The sequence below is a fragment of the Nerophis ophidion genome, linkage group LG23 (genome assembly GCF_033978795.1).
Source record: "Nerophis ophidion isolate RoL-2023_Sa linkage group LG23, RoL_Noph_v1.0, whole genome shotgun sequence".
NCBI lineage: Eukaryota > Metazoa > Chordata > Actinopteri > Syngnathiformes > Syngnathidae > Nerophis > Nerophis ophidion.
The window spans coordinates 21,735,752-21,753,801 of NC_084633.1; the positions used below are offsets into that span (position 1 = coordinate 21,735,752).

General features: G+C 41.9%; 1 long non-coding RNA gene across 1 annotated transcript in view; it reads left to right on the plus strand.

Annotated features, from left to right (window-relative positions):
• Nucleotides 1-18,050, plus strand: part of LOC133541494 (uncharacterized) — a 69,467-nt gene that overhangs the window by 9,843 nt on the left and 41,574 nt on the right. The window contains exon 3 of the long non-coding RNA XR_009803899.1: nucleotides 16,701-16,822. This is a non-coding gene — a long non-coding RNA (uncharacterized LOC133541494). The remainder of the gene's footprint in view (nucleotides 1-16,700; nucleotides 16,823-18,050) is intronic.

The following is an 18,050-nucleotide window of genomic DNA, read 5'->3' on the forward strand; positions in this document are numbered from 1 at the left end:
ACTATGGACTGGACTCTCACTATTATATTAGATCCACTATGGACTGGACTCACACTATTATGTTAGATCCACTATGGACTGGACTTTCACTATTATATTAGATCCACTATGGACTGGACTCTCACTATTATATTAGATCCACTATGGACTGGACTCACACTATTATGTTAGAGCCACTATGGACTGGACTCTCACTATTATGTTAGATCCACTATGGACTGGACTCTCACACTATTATGTTAGATCCACTATGGACTGGACTCTCACACTATTATGTTGGATCCACTATGGACCGGACTCTTTCACTATTATGTTAGATCCACTATGGACTGGACTCTCACTATTATGTTAGATCCACTATGGACTGGACTCTCACACTATTATGTTAGATCCACTATGGACTGGACTCTCACACTATTATGTTAGATCCACTATGGACCGGACTCTTACACTATTATGTTAGATCCACTATGGACTGGACTCTCACTATTATATTAGATCCACTATGGACTGGACTCACACTATTATGTTGGATCCACTATGGACTGGACTCTCACTATTATATTAGATCCACTATGGACTGGACTCACACACTATTATGTTAGATCCACTATGGACTGGACTCTCACTATTATGTTAGATCCACTATGGACTGGACTCTCACACTATTATGTTAGATCCACTATGGACTGGACTCTCACTATTATGTTAGATCCACTATGGACTGGACTCTCACACTATTATGTTAGATCCACTATGGACTGGACTCACACTATTATGTTAGAGCCACTATGGACTGGACTCTCACACTATTATGTTAGATCCACTATGGACTGGACTCTCACTATTATGTTAGATCCACTATGGACTGGACTCTCAGTATTATGTTAGATCCACTATGGACTGGACTCTCACTATTATGTTAGATCCACTATGGACTGGACTCTCACACTATTATGTTAGATCCACTATGGACTGGACTCTCACACTATTATGTTAGATCCACTATGGACTGGACTCTCACTATTATGTTAGATCCACTATGGACTGGACTCTCACTATTATGTTAGATCCACTATGGACTGGACTCTCACTATTATGTTAGATCCACTATGGACTGGACTCTCACTATTATGTTAGATCCACTATGGACTGGACTCTCACACTATTATGTTAGATCCACTATGGACTGGACTCTCACTATTATGTTAGATCCACTATGGACTGGACTCTCACACTATTATGTTAGATCCACTATGGACTGGACTCACTATTATGTTAGATCCACTATGGACTGGACTCACTATTATGTTAGATCCACTATGGACTGGACTCACTATTATGTTAGATCCACTATGGACTGGACTCTCACTATTATGTTAGATCCACTATGGACTGGACTCACTATTATGTTAGATCCACTATGCACTGGACTCTCACTATTATGTTAGATCCACTATGGACTGGACTCACTATTATGTTAGATCCACTATGGACTGGACTCACTATTATGTTAGATCCACTATGGACTGGACTCACTATTATGTTAGATCCACTATGGACTGGACTCACTATTATGTTAGATCCACTATGGACTGGACTCTCACTATTATGTTAGATCCACTATGGACTGGACTCACTATTATGTTAGATCCACTATGGACTGGACTCTCACTATTATGTTAGATCCACTATGGACTGGACTCACTATTATGTTAGATCCACTATGGACTGGACTCTCACTATTATGTTAGATCCACTATGGACTGGACTCACTATTATGTTAGATCCACTATGGACTGGACTCTCACTATTATGTTAGATCCACTATGGACTGGACTCACTATTATGTTAGATCCACTATGGACTGGACTCACTATTATGTTAGATCCACTATGGACTGGACTCACTATTATGTTAGATCCACTATGGACTGGACTCACTATTATGTTAGATCCCCACATCGGCGATCCCCTCCAAGTTTCTCATTGTCATCCCATTGGGTTGAGTTTTTCCTTGCCCTTATGTGGGATCTGAACCGAGGATGTTGTTGTGGCTTGTGCAGCCCTTTGAGACACTCGTGATTCAGGGCTAAATAAGTAAACATTGATTGATTGATAAAGGGGGAACAAGTTTATCTGATTATCAGATACCAGCAAAATTTCAATAGAAGAAGGAAATAAACACTTATTTACAATTCCCTAAATACATTCAACATATTCGCTGTGTAGAATAAGATACATAGCCAACAACACCCCTCAACACTTTGAAGTAAATAGGTTACTTCAGGGGTCACCAACGCAGTGCCCGCGGGCACCAGGTCGCCCGTAAGGACCAGATGAGTCGCCCGCTGGCCTGTTCTAAAAATAGCTCAAATAGCAGCACTTACCAGTGAGCTGCCTCTATTTTTTAAATTGTATTTATTTACTAGCAAGCTGGTCTCGCTTTGCTGGACATTTTTAATTCTAAGAGAGACAAAACTCAAATAGAATTTGAAAATCCAAGAAAATATTTTAAAGAGTTGGTCTTCACTTGTTTAAATAAATTCATTTATTTTTTTTACTTTGCTTCTTATAATTTTCAGAAAGACAATTTTAGAGAAAAAAATACAACCCTAAAAATGATTTTCGGATTTTTAAACACATATACCTTTTTAACTTTTAAATTCCTTCCTCTTCTTTCCTGACAATTTAAATCAATGTTCAAGTAAATTTATTTTTTTGTTGTAAAGAATAATACATTTAATTTAATTCTTCATTTTAGCTTCTGTTTTTTCGACGAAGAATATTTGTGAAATATTTCTTCAAACTTATGATTAAAATTTAAAAAAATTATGCTGTCAAATCTAGAAAATCTGTAGAATCAAATTTAAATCTTATTTCAAAGTCTTTTGGATTTCTTATAAAATTTTGATCTGGAAAATCTAGAAGAAATAATGATTGGTCTTTGTTAGAAATATAGCTTGGTCCAATTTGTTATATATTCTAACAAAGTGCAGATTGGATTTTAACCTATTTAAAACATGTCATCAAAATTCTAAAATTAATCTTCATCAGGAAAAATTACTAATGATGTTCCATAATTTATTTATTTTTATTTTTTTTCAAAAAGATGCGAAGTAGCTAGTTTTTCTCTTCATTTTTTTCGGTCGAATTTTGAATAATAAAGAGTCGAAATTAAAGATGGAATATCTTTCAAAATTTCATGCATCCATTTCTACCGCTTATTCCCTTTTGGGGTTGCAGATGGCGCTGGTGCCTATCCCAGCTACAATCAGGCGGAAGGCGGCGTACACCCTGGACAAGTCGCCACCTCATTTTTTTCATGTGTTCTCCTCTTTCAAACCGTTCAAAAGAGTGTTTTTTTTTTTTTCATAATTCATTTTCTACAGAAAGCCTTCCCTAAAAGGAAAAAAAAATGTACGACGGAATGACGGACAGAAATGCCCATTTTTATATATATATATATATATATATATATATATATATTTATATATATATATATATATATATATATATATATATATATATATATATATATATATATATGTAGGTGTGGGAAAAAAATCACAAGACTACTTCATCTCTACAGATCTGTTTCATGAGGGGTTCCCTCAATCATCAGGAGATTTTAATGGAAGCATTCACATACAATGGTTTATATAGGGCACAGAGTGGGTGGGTACAGGCAGGCGTAGGGTGTGGTGATTGGCTCATGTGTTACCTAGGAGGTGTTTCCGTCTATGGCGGCATGTTGAAATGATTTCACTGCGCTTGTTGAGGGATGATAGATCTGGATGATATATAATAAACAGTTTCTCTTTTAAGCATAGGTTGCATCTTTTATTACCACTGTTGTAAGGTGTGCTGGATGCAAGAATTTTGCATCCAGCACACCTTACAACAAGAATGTTGTATGCAAGAATTTTGCATCCAGCACACCTTACAACAGTGGTAATAAAAGATGCAACCTATGCTTAAAAGAGAAACTGTTTATTATATATCATCCAGATCTATCATCCCTCAACAAGCGCAGTGAAATCATTTCAACATGCCGCCACAGACGGAAACACCTCCTTGGTAACACATGAGCCAATCACCACACCCTACGCCTGCCTGTACCCACCCACTCTGTGCCCTATATAAACCATTGTATGTGAATGCTTCCATTAAAATCTCCTGATGATTGAGGGAACCCCTCATGAAACAGTTCTGTAGAGATGAAGTAGTCTTGTGATTTTTTTCCCACACCTACATATTGCGCTCTACCACGGTATCGAGCACTATTCTCTGGATAATCCAATCAAGACATATATATATATATATATATATATATATATATATGTATATATATATATATATATATATATATATATATTAAAGGTAAGTTGAGCAAATTGGCTAATTCTGGCAATTTATTGAAGTGTGTATCAAACTGGTAGCCCTTTGCATGAATCAGTACCCAAGAAGTAGCTCTTGCTTTCAAAAAGGTTGCTGACCCCTGGTCTACTTCAATCCAGGTCTGGTGCCAATGATAAAAAGTGCACTTTTCTGCCACCCTGTGGTCAAGTTTGGTACTGCAGGTTTTTGTGAAACCACCACAATGCTTGACAACCGCAGCTGGGGCTCTCATCTCTCAATTTTGGACCCACTTGAGTCCGTCAGTCCACAAAGTAGGTTTAGTTAAGGTCCTTCTCAAGTGAGTCACGTCTTTCAAGAACTGTTGAAGTCTGTATGTGATGTAAAAATAGTCCCAAGAACCAGCACCGTCTCTCAGTCACTTCAATGTCTGCCATCACCCCCTCAGCACCACATCCATCTTTGTCTCCAGCCTGGTTTGCTCCCCCCTGCTCAGCCGCATGTCTTTGAGTTGTGCCGACGCAACGCATAAATACATAAATCTGGTGTGTGTGCTGACATATAGGCGGCAACCCCACGTCCACCGCTTTCATGTGTCCCCACGTCACAGACACACAACCAGAGCCCGCCCCCTTTCAGTGGTGTCACCCACACTGGGGGGGCTGGGGGAGGCTGAGGGACAAAGGCTGCCAGTCAACCTGGAGGTGCCGCTGGTGCCAGACGGACTTTCACAGTCTGAAGCCGTGCCGCCGACCTGATGGCGGATACACCCCCGGTCGGGGTCGGAGGTCAAAGGGGCTGTTAAAGTGTCAGCTGACCTCCTCCTCTAGTTACGAGTGCACCTTGACATACATTCCTTTTCTTCATGCGAAACTTAAAGCACACGTGACCCTCAAGAAGGGCTGGGAGGTATGGCACAATGCGTCTGCCTCACAATACGAAGGTCCTGGAGTCCTGGGTTCAAATCCAGGCTCGGGATCTTTCTGTGTGGAGTTTGCATGTTCTCCCCGTGAATGCGTGGGTTCCCTCCGGGTACTCCGGCTTCCTCCCACCTCCAAAGACATGCACCTGGGGATAGGTTGATTGGCAACACAAAAAAATTGGCCCTAGTGTGTGAATGTTGTCTGTCTATCTGTGTTGGCCCTGCGATGAGGTGGCGACTTGTCCAGGGTCTACCCCGCCTTCCGCCCGATTGTAGCTGAGATAGGCGCCAGCGCCCCCCGCGACCCCAAAAGGGAATAAGCGTTAGAAAATGGATGGATGGATGGTATAGCACAATTAATTTGACTTATTATCCGACCTCAATTAAAGGCCTACTGAAATGAGATGTTCTTATTTAAACGGGGATAGCAGCTCCTTTCTATGTGTCATACTTCATCATTTCGACATATTTTTGCTGAAATGATTTAGTAGAGAACATCGACGATAAAGTTTGCAACTTTTGGTCGCTAATAAAAAAGGCTTGCCTGTACCGGCAGTAGCAGACGATGTGCGTGTGACGTCACGGGTTTTGAAGCTCCTCACACCTGAACATTGTTTATAATCATGGCCACCAGCAGCGAGAGCGATTCGGGCCGAGAAAGTGACGATTTCCCCATTAATTTGAGCGAAGATGAAAGATTTGTGGATGAGGAAAGTGAGAGTGAAGGACTCGAAAAAAAAGAAAAACCGATGGCTCCGGGCAGAGGCAGTGGAAGCGTTTCCGATAGAATTGGACAGATTTACTAGGATAATTATGTATGATCCCTTATCTGCTTATTGTTTTAATAGTGTTTTAGTGAGATTGTAAAGTCATACCTGAAAGTCGGATGGCTGCGGTGAACGGCAGTGACTCTGAGAGAAGCCGAGGAGCCAAGTTTAGAGCTGCCTTTTTGAGCTGCAGTAGGAGGAGATTTAATCCACAGATGTCTCCGGTAAGAGCCGACTTAATATCACAATTTTCCCATCCAAAAACTTGCTGGTTGACGTACAGCATGGGTCTCAAACTCTAGCCCGCGGGACAAATTTGGCCCTCCCTGTAATTTCATTTGGCCCTTGAGGCAATGTCAAATTAACATTAGACTGGACTGGACTCTCACACTATTATGTTGGATCCACTATGGACTGGACTCTCACTATTATGTTAGATCCACTATGGACTGGACTCCCACTATTATGTTAGATCCACTATGGGCTGGACTCTCACTATTATGTTAGATCCACTATGGACTGGACTCTCACACTATTATGTTAGATCCACTATGGACTGGACTCCCACACTATTGTGTTAGATCCACTATGGACTGGACTCTCACACTATTATGTTAGATCCACTATGGACTGGACTCTCACTATTATGTTAGATCCACTATGGACTGGACTCTCACACTATTATGTTAGATCTACTATAGACTGGACTCTCACACTATTATGTTAGATCCACTATGGACTGGACTCTCACACTATTATGTTAGATCCACTATGGACTGGACTCTCACACTATTATGTTAGATCCACTATGGACTGGACTCTCACACTATTATGTTAGGTCCACTATGGACTGGACTCTCACACTATTATGTTAGATCCACTATGGACTGGACTCTCACACTATTATGTTAGATCCACTATGGACTGGACTCTCACACTATTATGTTAGATCCACCATGGACTGGACTCTCACACTATTATGTTAGATCCACTATGGACTGGACTCTCACACTATTATGTTAGACCATCCATCCATCCATTTTCTACCGCTTATTCCCTTTCGGGGTCGCGGGGGGCGCTGGCGCCTATCTCAGCTACAATCGGGCGGAAGGCGTGCACTCAAAATCCATTTCACTGGTCAGGAGTCACCCACATCTGCGGTCCTCTCCAAGGTTTCTCATTGTCATCCCACTGGATTGAGTTTTTCCTTGCCCCGATGTGGGATCTGAACCGAGGATGTTGTTGTGCCTTGTGCAGCCCTTTGAGACATTTGTGATTTAGGGCTATATAAGTAAACATTGATTGATTGAGTAAAATCGGGTATGTTCAAGGCTAAATATGTGATGAAAGCAGACAGCCAGAAGAGTGTTACTCGTAACAAACAAGATATTTTTGATAGCTTAACTATTTTATTACAGGACATGGTCGCCAGTCAACCTTGCAAGTCTTTTACAGTTTTATTCAATCCGCCAAAACTAAAAAAATACAAGTAATATAAGTACGTAAGAAAGCCTTCACACGTATCAATTGACGCTTCGCTTGCAGCGTCGTCGTCATCTTCCCGAGACAAAAGAAAAGGTGAGATGGAGAGATGAAAGGCACGGAAAAAGAACCCCAGCAGAAATCAACAGAGCTAAAAGCAGGCATATTTATCCCGCTGCGTTAAATTGGCAGTGACGAGGAAAGATTCAAAGGATGGGGGGGATAACGCCCACACGCACGCTTGCACAGTCGCTACAAAAACAAATTAACATCTAAAATGCTCCGGCTCGTCTCTGCCTGCTCTCTTCAAGCCATCATGGGGTCTCTAATGGGGGGTCCGGTTCAAAGCCCCACTAGACTCTTTGCAAAGATGGAGGAACAACACTTTGGTCTCAGGCGCCCTCCTGATGTTTGTTTATCTTTTACATCGGCCTCTCTGTCATTGACACTGACTCTTTTTTATTTGAGTCCATCCTTCTTTTCTTAACCTCATCAAGCATTAAAGGCCTACTGAAAGCCACGCAGTCTGATAGTTTATATATCAATGATGAAATATTAACATTGCAACACATGCCAATACGGCCGCTTTAGTTTACTAAATTGCAATTTTAAATTTTGCGCGGAAGTATCCTGCTGAAACGTTGCGGTATGATGACACATGTGTGTGACGTCACGCATTGTAGCGGACATGTTGTTCCAGCCCCGATCCCAGCTATAAGTCGTCTGCTTCAATCGCATAATTCCACAGTATTCTGGACATCTGTGTTGCTGAATCTTTTGCAATTTGTTCCATTAATAATGGAGACGTCAAAGAAGAAAGCTGTAGGTGGGAATCGGTGAATTGCGGCCGCCCTTCGCAACACAAACACAGCCGGTGTTTCCTTGTTTCAAATTCCCGAAGGTGAAGCTTTACTATGGAACAGAGTGGTCAAGCGAACATAGTTCCCTACGACATGTCAAACAGCAGGTTTCGGTGAGAAAATTGTGGTAATAAGCCGGCTCTTACAGTAGACATGAGCTGATAGCTTGCGTCGTTCCTCCTGCACCTGTCAAAGAGGCAGATGCGGACTCTCTTGCCTCCTCCACCGTAGAGGGGGGGAAAAAAAGCTCAGCCCGGCCCCAACGGCTGCCTTCGCCTCGTCAAGAAATGTGGCTTCCCTCAGAGACACTGGCGGTCACCACACCCTTGGACACACCCCTCAAACTTTCAAGTTGTACAGGTATGACCATATAATCGTACTAAAACACTACTAACACAATAAGCAGATAAGGGATTTTCCAGAATTATCCTAGTAAATGTGTCTAATAACATCTGGATCGCTCCCACTGCCCTCGCCATTTTTTTTTCTAGTCTTTCACTCACTTTTCTCGTCCACGAATCTTTCATCCTCGCTCAAATTAATGGGGAAATCGTCGCTTTCTCGGTCCGAATTGCTCTCGCTGCTGGTGGCCATGATTGTAAACAATGTTCAGATGTGAGGAGCTCCACAACCCGTGACGTCACGCGCACATCGTCTGCTACTTCCGCTACAGGCAAGGCTTTTTTATTAGCGAGAAAAAGTTGCCAACTTTATCGTGAATGTTCTCTACTAAATCCTTTCAGCAAAAATATGATGAAGTATGACACATAGAATGGAGCTGCTATCCCCGTTTAAATAAGAACATCTCATTTCAGTAGGCCTTTAAGTCCTTCTTTTTGACTCCTCATCAGCAATCTTTGTTTCTTCATCACACTCTTTCAAGATGTGACGTAGATCAATGAGCAGGTTTACTTCTAAGTGAGTCCTAACCTTGGATCAGAGTCAGGCTTTGACAGTGGAGGTCTGGAAAAACGAGGCAGATGGCTGCACTATCTTTTTTTTCTTGGTACTGGCACGTTTCCACTGGTACTATCTGTAGTACCCGGTCACCCATGACTCCAAGTGTGCTGAGCCGATACGCCAGGGGTCAGCAACCTTTTTGAAAGCAAGAGCTACTTCTTGGGTACTGATTAATGCCAAGGGCTACCAGTTTGATACACACTTCAATAAATTGCCAGAAATGGCCAATTTGCTCAATAGTGTCAAATTTAATTTTGCTTTTTAAGGTGGTCTGTCATAATGTTTTGTTTTCAATCATTAAAAATAGGTATACTGGCCCCCAGACCCATTGTCAGGTCTTATCATGTTTTATTTAGTTTTTTTCTGTTACTTCAAGACTCCATTAGTTCCCGTTTTTTCACCCGCTTGTTTTGTCACCATGGCGACCCATTAGTTTCACCTGTCTCACGTGTTGGACTTGTGCACCTGTTTCAATCATGTCATTATTATTTAAGCCTGGTTTTTCAGTCGGTCGTTCTGGCATCATTGAATGACCGTGACCTTCGATCCCTCAGACGGCACTGTATCAAAAACTGACATCAATCTCTAAAGGATATCACCACATGGGCTCAGGAACACTTCAGAAAACCACTGTCACTAAACACAGTTGGTCGCTACATCTGTAAGTGCAAGTTAAAGCTCTACTATGCAAAGCGAAAGCCATTTATCAACAACATCCAGAAACGTCACTGGCTTCTCTGGGCCCGAGATCATCTAAGATGGACTGATGCAAAGTGGAAAAGTGTTCTGTGGTCTGACGAGTCCACATTTCAAATTGTTTTTGGAAATATTCGACATCGTGTCATCCAGACAAAGGGGAAGTGAACCATCCAGACTGTTATCGACGCAAAGTGTAAAAGCCAGCATGTGTGATGGTATGGGGGTGTATTAGTGCCCAAGGCATGGGTAACTTACACATCTGTGAAGGCACCATTAATGCTGAAAGGTACATACAGGTTTTGGAACAACATATGTTGTCATCTAAGCGCCATCTTTTTCATGGACGCCCCTGCTTATTTCAGCTAAACAATGCCAAGCCACATTCAGCACGTGTTACAACAGCGTGGCTTTGTAAAAAAAGAGTGCGGGTACTTTCCTGGCCCGCCTGCAGTCCAGACCTGTCTTCCATGGAAAATGTGTGGTGCATTATGAAGCGTAAAATAGGACAGCGTAGACCCCGGACTGTTGAAGGACTGAAGCTCTACATAAAACAAGAATGGGAAAGAATTCCACTTTCAAAGCTTCAACAATTAGTTTCCTCAGTTCCCAAAAGTGTTGTTAAAAGAAAAGGTGATGTAACACAATGGTGAACATGCCCTTTCCCAACTACTTTGTCACGTGTTGCAGCCATGAAATTCTAAGTTAATTATTATTTGCACACAAAAAAAATAAAGTTCATGAGTTTGAACATCAAATATGTTGTCTTTGTAGCATATTCAACTGAATATGGCTTGAAAAGGATTTGCAAATCATTGTATTCTGTTTATATTTACATCTAACACCATTTCCCAACTCATATGGAAACAGGGTTTGTAAAATAATTGCCCAGGCCTGACATCGAACATTCATCGGCAATGCGTCTTATAATCCGTTGCTCCCTACGGTCCGGAAAATACGGTAGTTATTTTAGAGGTGGGGGATACTATAGACAGGAAACTTACATATATTTTGTCCGAGGGTAGGCTTGGAAAACCCCGAGTTTAATCTATTCAGGGGTGTCCAAACTTTATCCATTGAGGGCCGCACACTGAAAAATCAAAGCAAGCGGGGGCCATTTTGATATTTTTTATTTTGAAAAACAATACATGTTAAAAAAATATACATTTCAGCCTCCACTCAGGACCCCAAAGGGTTTTGGTCTAAAAAATATTAAAAATGTGTCATTATTCAGTATTATTTGTTTATTATTTTTCAATTTCTAAATCTCTAGATCAACATTAGGTCCATTTGTCCATATAATGATTTTAAAGATGTAAGTTATATGCTCTTTTTGTCACAAAAAAAACTGTTTTCTTATGGAAAAATCACAAAATATGCAATTTTTTCACCCAGTATTTTTTGAAGTGGAATATATGAGATTATATAATAATTGGAGCATTAAAAGGGTCAATAACTCATAGCACCATTAATTTTAATTAATTATTATTTTTTGAGCAATGACATTAAAAACAAATCACACTAAAATTTTTGGGGATCCAAAAGGTTCCTACTCATTAATAAATCTTTTTTTTTTTAATGTTTACTTTTAACACAATAATCTCGATATCAACTTCAGATCTAGCCGTCAATTATAAGTTTTATTGTTGTTTATGTTTTTTGTTTGTTCATTTTAGGCCCTTTAAAAAAAACAGCTCAGTTTTTTATATGGCAAACGCAAAATATGTAACATTTTCCCCCAAAAATAACACAAAGTGGAAAATTTAACTTGACGTAATTGGAGCCTTGAATATGTCAATAATTCATAAGGACATTGATTTTGATTCATTATTATTTTTGAAAGAAAGAAACAGCCTGCATGGCAGCTTTGTGTTATTACAGTAAACATCGCAACATTTTATTGTTACATTTCACCCGTTTGCTCTTTTATATCACTTTTTACGTTTTAATAATTTTTCAATCATATTTTTAAAATGTGCTGTGGGGCCGTTAGAAAATGACCTGCGGGCCGCACTTTGGAGACCCCTGATCTAATTGATGAATTAATAGGTCGTTACCTGCTTATGATAAAAAAGTATTCCTTGTCTACTCTTTCCAAGACGGCACTTGCACGACTATTTAACTGGACTATCTGCTCATTAAAAGGTCTTCAAAGCCCTCCATTGATATAAAAAAAAGCATCCATTTGAATGCGTAATCACCCGCCGCCGCACGGCTGCTGCGCTCAGCGTAATTTTTTTTTTTTTTTCATTGGTCTGATAGACATCTCAAAGAGCTTAACAACAAGCTTGCTCCTGAAGAAAGGAAGCGGCGACTTTTTATCAAAAAAGTCTTCGCCTGGGAAGCAGGCCGGCGCATATATTTGTGAGGGCTTTGTTTATATATGCTGACAAAAAGGAAAAAAAAAAAAGTCCGATTATATGGAAATTCATTCCACTGTCAATGCAGGAAAGATGGGAAGAGAGCGACGATAAGCTTTGTTTGAAGATAAAAGTTCCGACATCCCGGGATGAAAGTTATTTTCTTGAAAGACACTTGGAAATTGCAGAAATTGGTTTAGTCTATCAAGTCACACCTTTCTCCGACATTTCCTCTCATGCCCTGAATTCCGGGAGATGTGCACTCTTGTACAAAGCTTTACAACAATCCAACTGCGGAGGAGAGAAACAAAAAAAGCATCATACACGTGTAAAGGACATAATGTCATGGCTGTGACGTTTTGCTGGCATCGTGGTGTGGTTGCGTTCTCTCGTTGATGCAAGCAGAGTGGACACAGCCTAAAAATAAGAAAATATTTATTTATACTAAGAACAGAAATACTTGCACAAAGGCACTACTAACAAAACCAACGGAACTAGCATGTGAGCTAGAAAAAAACGAAAGACGCTAGCATGGGAGCTCGGGAAACAAACAAACAAAATAGCATGGAAGCGACGTCACCTGTAGCATGGAAGCAAATTGACACTGCGAGCCCGAAAGACAAACTAAAGCAGGCTTGAATAGGGAGTATAATCAAAGGCAGGTGCACGTGAAAGACAAACAGCAGGTGACACAAATGGGTTACTATGGGAACGGAACAAAACAGGAAGTGCCACCAGGAACTAAGGAAGACAAAGTAACAGAACACAATACCAAGATGGAACAAAAACAGAATATGACTTGATCCAAGTAGTGGATCATGACAATGGCTGTCTTAAAGGCCTACTGAAAGCCACTACTAGCGACCACGCAGTCTGGTAGTTTATATATCAATGATGAAATATTAACATTGCAACACATGCCAATACGGCCTTTTTAGTTTTCTAAATCGCAATTTTAAATTTTGCGCCAAGTATCCTGTTGAAAACGTCGGTATGATGACGCGTGCGCTGGAGCCCGGCCCAAGATGGCGGCGAGGACCCGGTCCTGCACATGCGTGATTTTTCTCTCCCGTTTTGTCTGCAGGCTGACGCATCGGGCAGAGGACTGGGAGCGGTTTTGTCCCAGCAGGTGGAGGGCGCCGACCGACCCATCCTCTACATTGGCCGGAAATTATCGGAAAGGGAGGCCAGGTACAGCACAGTAGAGAGGGAGTGCCTCGCCATCAGGTGGGCGGTAAAAGGAAGATCCCCATGCATTTTTGGACATTTTTACGGCTACGGCGAGAGCATGTGTGTGGCCGGAAGAAGAGTGGGGGGAGGGCTTTGAGGACCCGAGGAGGGCGCTGCTGGACCAAACGGGAGGCACCGCTGAAGACTACCGATGCCGGGTGATCCGTGCGTTGGCATCTTTCATGCGGTGGAGCCACTGGAGGGGTTTGTGGTCCGAGCAGAGGCAGAATGAGCGCCCCAGGAGGTAGTATCGGAGGGCCCCGACCGCTCACCTGATGGCGAGGCACACCCTCTCTACTGTGCTGTACCTGGCCTCCCTTTCCGATAATTTCCGGCTGATGTAGAGGATGGGTCGGTCGACGCCCTCCACCTGCTGGGACAAAACTGCTCCCAGTCCTCTGCCCGATGCATCAGCCTGCAGACAAAATGGGAGAGAAAAATCAGGCAAGTGCAGGACCGGCTCCTCGCCGCCATCTTGGGCTGGGCTCCAGCGTGCCCTGCCACTCTGTCGGACCGTAGGCTCCGCCTCTCCACACCCAGGAACACCAAGCCTACTGTCAAACATGGTGGTGGTAGTATTATGCCCTGGGCCTGTTTTGCTGCCAATGGAACTGGTGCTTTACAGAGCATAAATGGGACAATGAAAAAGGAAGATTACCTCCAAATTTTTCAGGACAAGCTAAAATCATCAGCCCAGAGGTTGGGTCTTGGGCGCAGTTGGGTGTTCCAACAGGACAATGACCCCCTAACAAAGGTAAAGGAATGGCTAAATCAGGGTAAAACTAAGGTTTTAGAACGGTCTTCCGAAAGTCCTGACTTAAAGGCCTACTGAAATGAGATGTTCTTATTTAAACGGGGATAGCAGGTCCATTCTATGTGTCCATCCATCCATCCATCCATCTTCTTCCGCTTATCCGAGGTCTGGTCGCGGGGGCAACAGCCTAAGCAGGGAAACCCAGACTTCCCTCTCCCCAGCCACTTCGTCTAGCTCTTCCCGGGGGATCCCGAGGCGTTCCCAGGCCAGCCGGGAGACATAGTCTTCCCAACGTGTCCTGGGTCTTCCCCGTGGCCTCCTACCGGTTGGACGTGCCCTAAACACCTCCCTAGGGAGGCGTTCGGGTGGCATCCTGACCAGATGCCCGAACCACCTCATCTGGCTCCTCTCCATGTGGAGGAGCAGCGGCTTTACTTTGAGTTCCTCCCGGATGGCAGAGCTTCTCACCCTATCTCTAAGGGAGAGACCTGGAAACTCATTTTGGCCGCTTGTACCCGTGATCTTATCCTTTCGGTCATGACCCAAAACTCATGACCGAAAGGTATGACACATTCTATGTGTCATACTTGATAATTTCGCCATATTGCCATATTTTTGCTGAAAGGATTTAGTAGAGAACATCCACGATAAAGTTGGCAACTTTTGGTCGCTAATAAAAAAGCCTTGCCTGTACCGGAAGTAGCAGACGATGTGCGCGTGACGTCACGGGTTGTGGAGCTCCTCACATCTGAACATTGTTTACAATCATGGCCACCAGCAGCGAGAGCGATTCGGACCGAGAAAGCGACGATTTCCCCATTAATTTGAGCGAGGATGAACGATTCGTGAATGAGGAAAATGAGAGTAAAGGACTAGAAAGAAAAAAAAGACTATACAGTGGGAGCAATTCAGATGTTATTAGACAAATTTACTAGGATAATTCCGGAAAATCCCTTATCTGTTTATTGTGTTGCTAGTGTTTTAGTGAGATTATATGGTCGTACCTGTACAACCTGAAGGTCGGCCCCGCACCTTTCTTCAGCACCAGTCGACAAGTGGTGGCGATGCCCATCTCTGCCCTTCGCAAGGGACCCTCTTCGAAACACGATCTTTCGAAATGATCGCTGCATAATACACTGTAGTTTGTGTGTGTGGTCCAATCCAACCGTGTTCGCTTGACCGCTCTGTTCCATAGTAAAGCTTCACTGTCATCTTTCGGGAATGTAAACAATGAAACTGTGTTTGTGTTGCTAAAGCCGGCCGCAATACAGCGCTTCCCACCTACAGCTTTCTTCTTTGATGTCTCCATTGTTCATTGAACAAATTGTAAAAACTTCAGCAACACAGAGTCCAGAATACTGTGGAATTATGCGATGAAAACAGACGACTTATACCTGGGAACAGTGCTGGAACAAAATGTCCTACAATGACGTCACGTGCACGCGTCATCATACCGCGACGTTTCAGCTGGTTATTTCGTCGTGAAATTTAAAATTGCAATTTAGTAAACTTGTGTTGCAATGTTAATATTTCCTTGATATATAAACTATTAGACTGCGTGGTTGGTAGTAGTGGGTTTCAGTAGGCCTTTAAACGTGTGGACAATGCTGAAGAAACAAGTCCATGTCAGAAAAGCAACACGTTTAGCTGAACTGCACCAATTTTGTGGTCAAAAATGTGCACAGAAGCTTGTGGATGACTACCAAAAGCGCCTTATTGCAGTGAAACTTGCCAAGGGACATGGAAGCAAATATTAACATTGCTGTATGTATACTTTTGACCCTCACATTTTCAGTAGAGCCATAATAGATTCATAAAAGAAGCAAACTTCATGAGTGTTTTTTGTTACCAACAAGTATTTGCTCCAATCACTATATCACAAAAAAAAGTTGTAGAAATGACTGGAAACTCAAGAGAGCCATGACATGATGTTCTTTACACGTGTATGTAAACTTTTGACCAGGAGTGTACGTGTGCCAGATCTTTACATCTGGAAGTCCTCTTAGGAGGGAAATGTTTGGAATGGAGTTCATAAACATTATCCACCCAAATAAACAAGAATGTTACATTCCAAGTCCCTCTTTCCTCTTTTATTGAGAATATTTAGACGATATCTAATTAATTGTGATGAGAATTGCCAGGCGACGCGTTCAAGGGGTACTTGGGGGTCCGGTGCAAGCTATTTATTGGAGTAATCCTATTTAAGACGTACCTAGAAGTGTGGTGAGCTGTGGTGGCAGACATGTCACCAAGACTATTGACTCCAGGCTAAACCCTTCCTGATGCCGTTTTTTTTTTTTTTTTTTTAAAGACGCAGATGGAGACTGGGGGCTCTTGACCTTTGACCTGCGTCACTAAATCACATCAGTCGTTGGCTTGAAGGAGGCCGCGGGCTTTCACTGAGCAGATGGGCAGCTGTGCACATGCTTTGAGGTACACACACACGCACACACACACGCACACACACACACACACACACACACACTTGTGTTGTTACCTTCTTGAGACCTTTGAAAAATGCTTTTTATGGACCACCTTTTCTAGTCATAACATTTGTTTTATTTACTACATTAGTAATAAATACAAACTATGTAAATACAAGAAAAAAATTGTTAAAAAATGGGTTGGAATTTCACAAGAAAACCCTAGAATTTTGTCAGTATTATAATAAGCCATAATTTTTTGGTTCCCACACTGTCAGAGGTCCCCTAAAGGTGACTGTGTAAACAGAGCGATGTCCCCATTAAGTAAGCATTGCCAGATTTTACACACACACACACACACACACACACACACACATACACACTCACACACACACACACACACACACACACACATACACACACACACACACACATACACACACACACACACACACACACATACACACACACACACACACACACACACACACACACACACACACACACACACGCGTTCTTGAATTTGTTACTTTTCTTGAGACCCCTGAAAAATGCCTTTTTAGGACCACCCTTTCTAGACAAAAAAATATTTTTATTTACAACATTACTAATAAATACAAATTATGTAAATACAAAAAAAAACTTGTTAAAAAAGATGTTGGAATTTCACAAGAAAACCCTAGTCTTAATTTTTGGGGTCCCCACACCGTCAGAAGTGCACTAAACTGTGTAAACAGAGCGATGTCCCCATTAAGTAAGCATTGCCAGATTACACACACACACACACACACACACACACACACACACACACACACACACACACACACACACACACATTCTTATATTTGTTACTATTTTGAGACCTCTGAAAAATGCCTGTTTAGAACCACCCTTTCTACTGTAGACAAAAAAATATTTTTATTTACTACATTGATAATAAATACAAACTACGTAAATACAAAAAAAACTTGTCAAAAAAAGAATTGGAATTTCACAAGAAAACCATAGTCTTAATTTTTTTTGGTCCCCACACCGTCAGAAGTACACTAAACTGTTTAAACAGAGCGATGTCCCCATTAAGTAAGCATTGTCAGATTACACACACACACACACACACACACACGCACACACCCTCTTTGTTGTGAATCTTCCTCTTATCTCATCTTCGCCCATTCCTGGTGGCTGAAATGTGAGACTTGCACAAGCTGCAGGGCTTGGCTGAGCACAACGTCTGCACT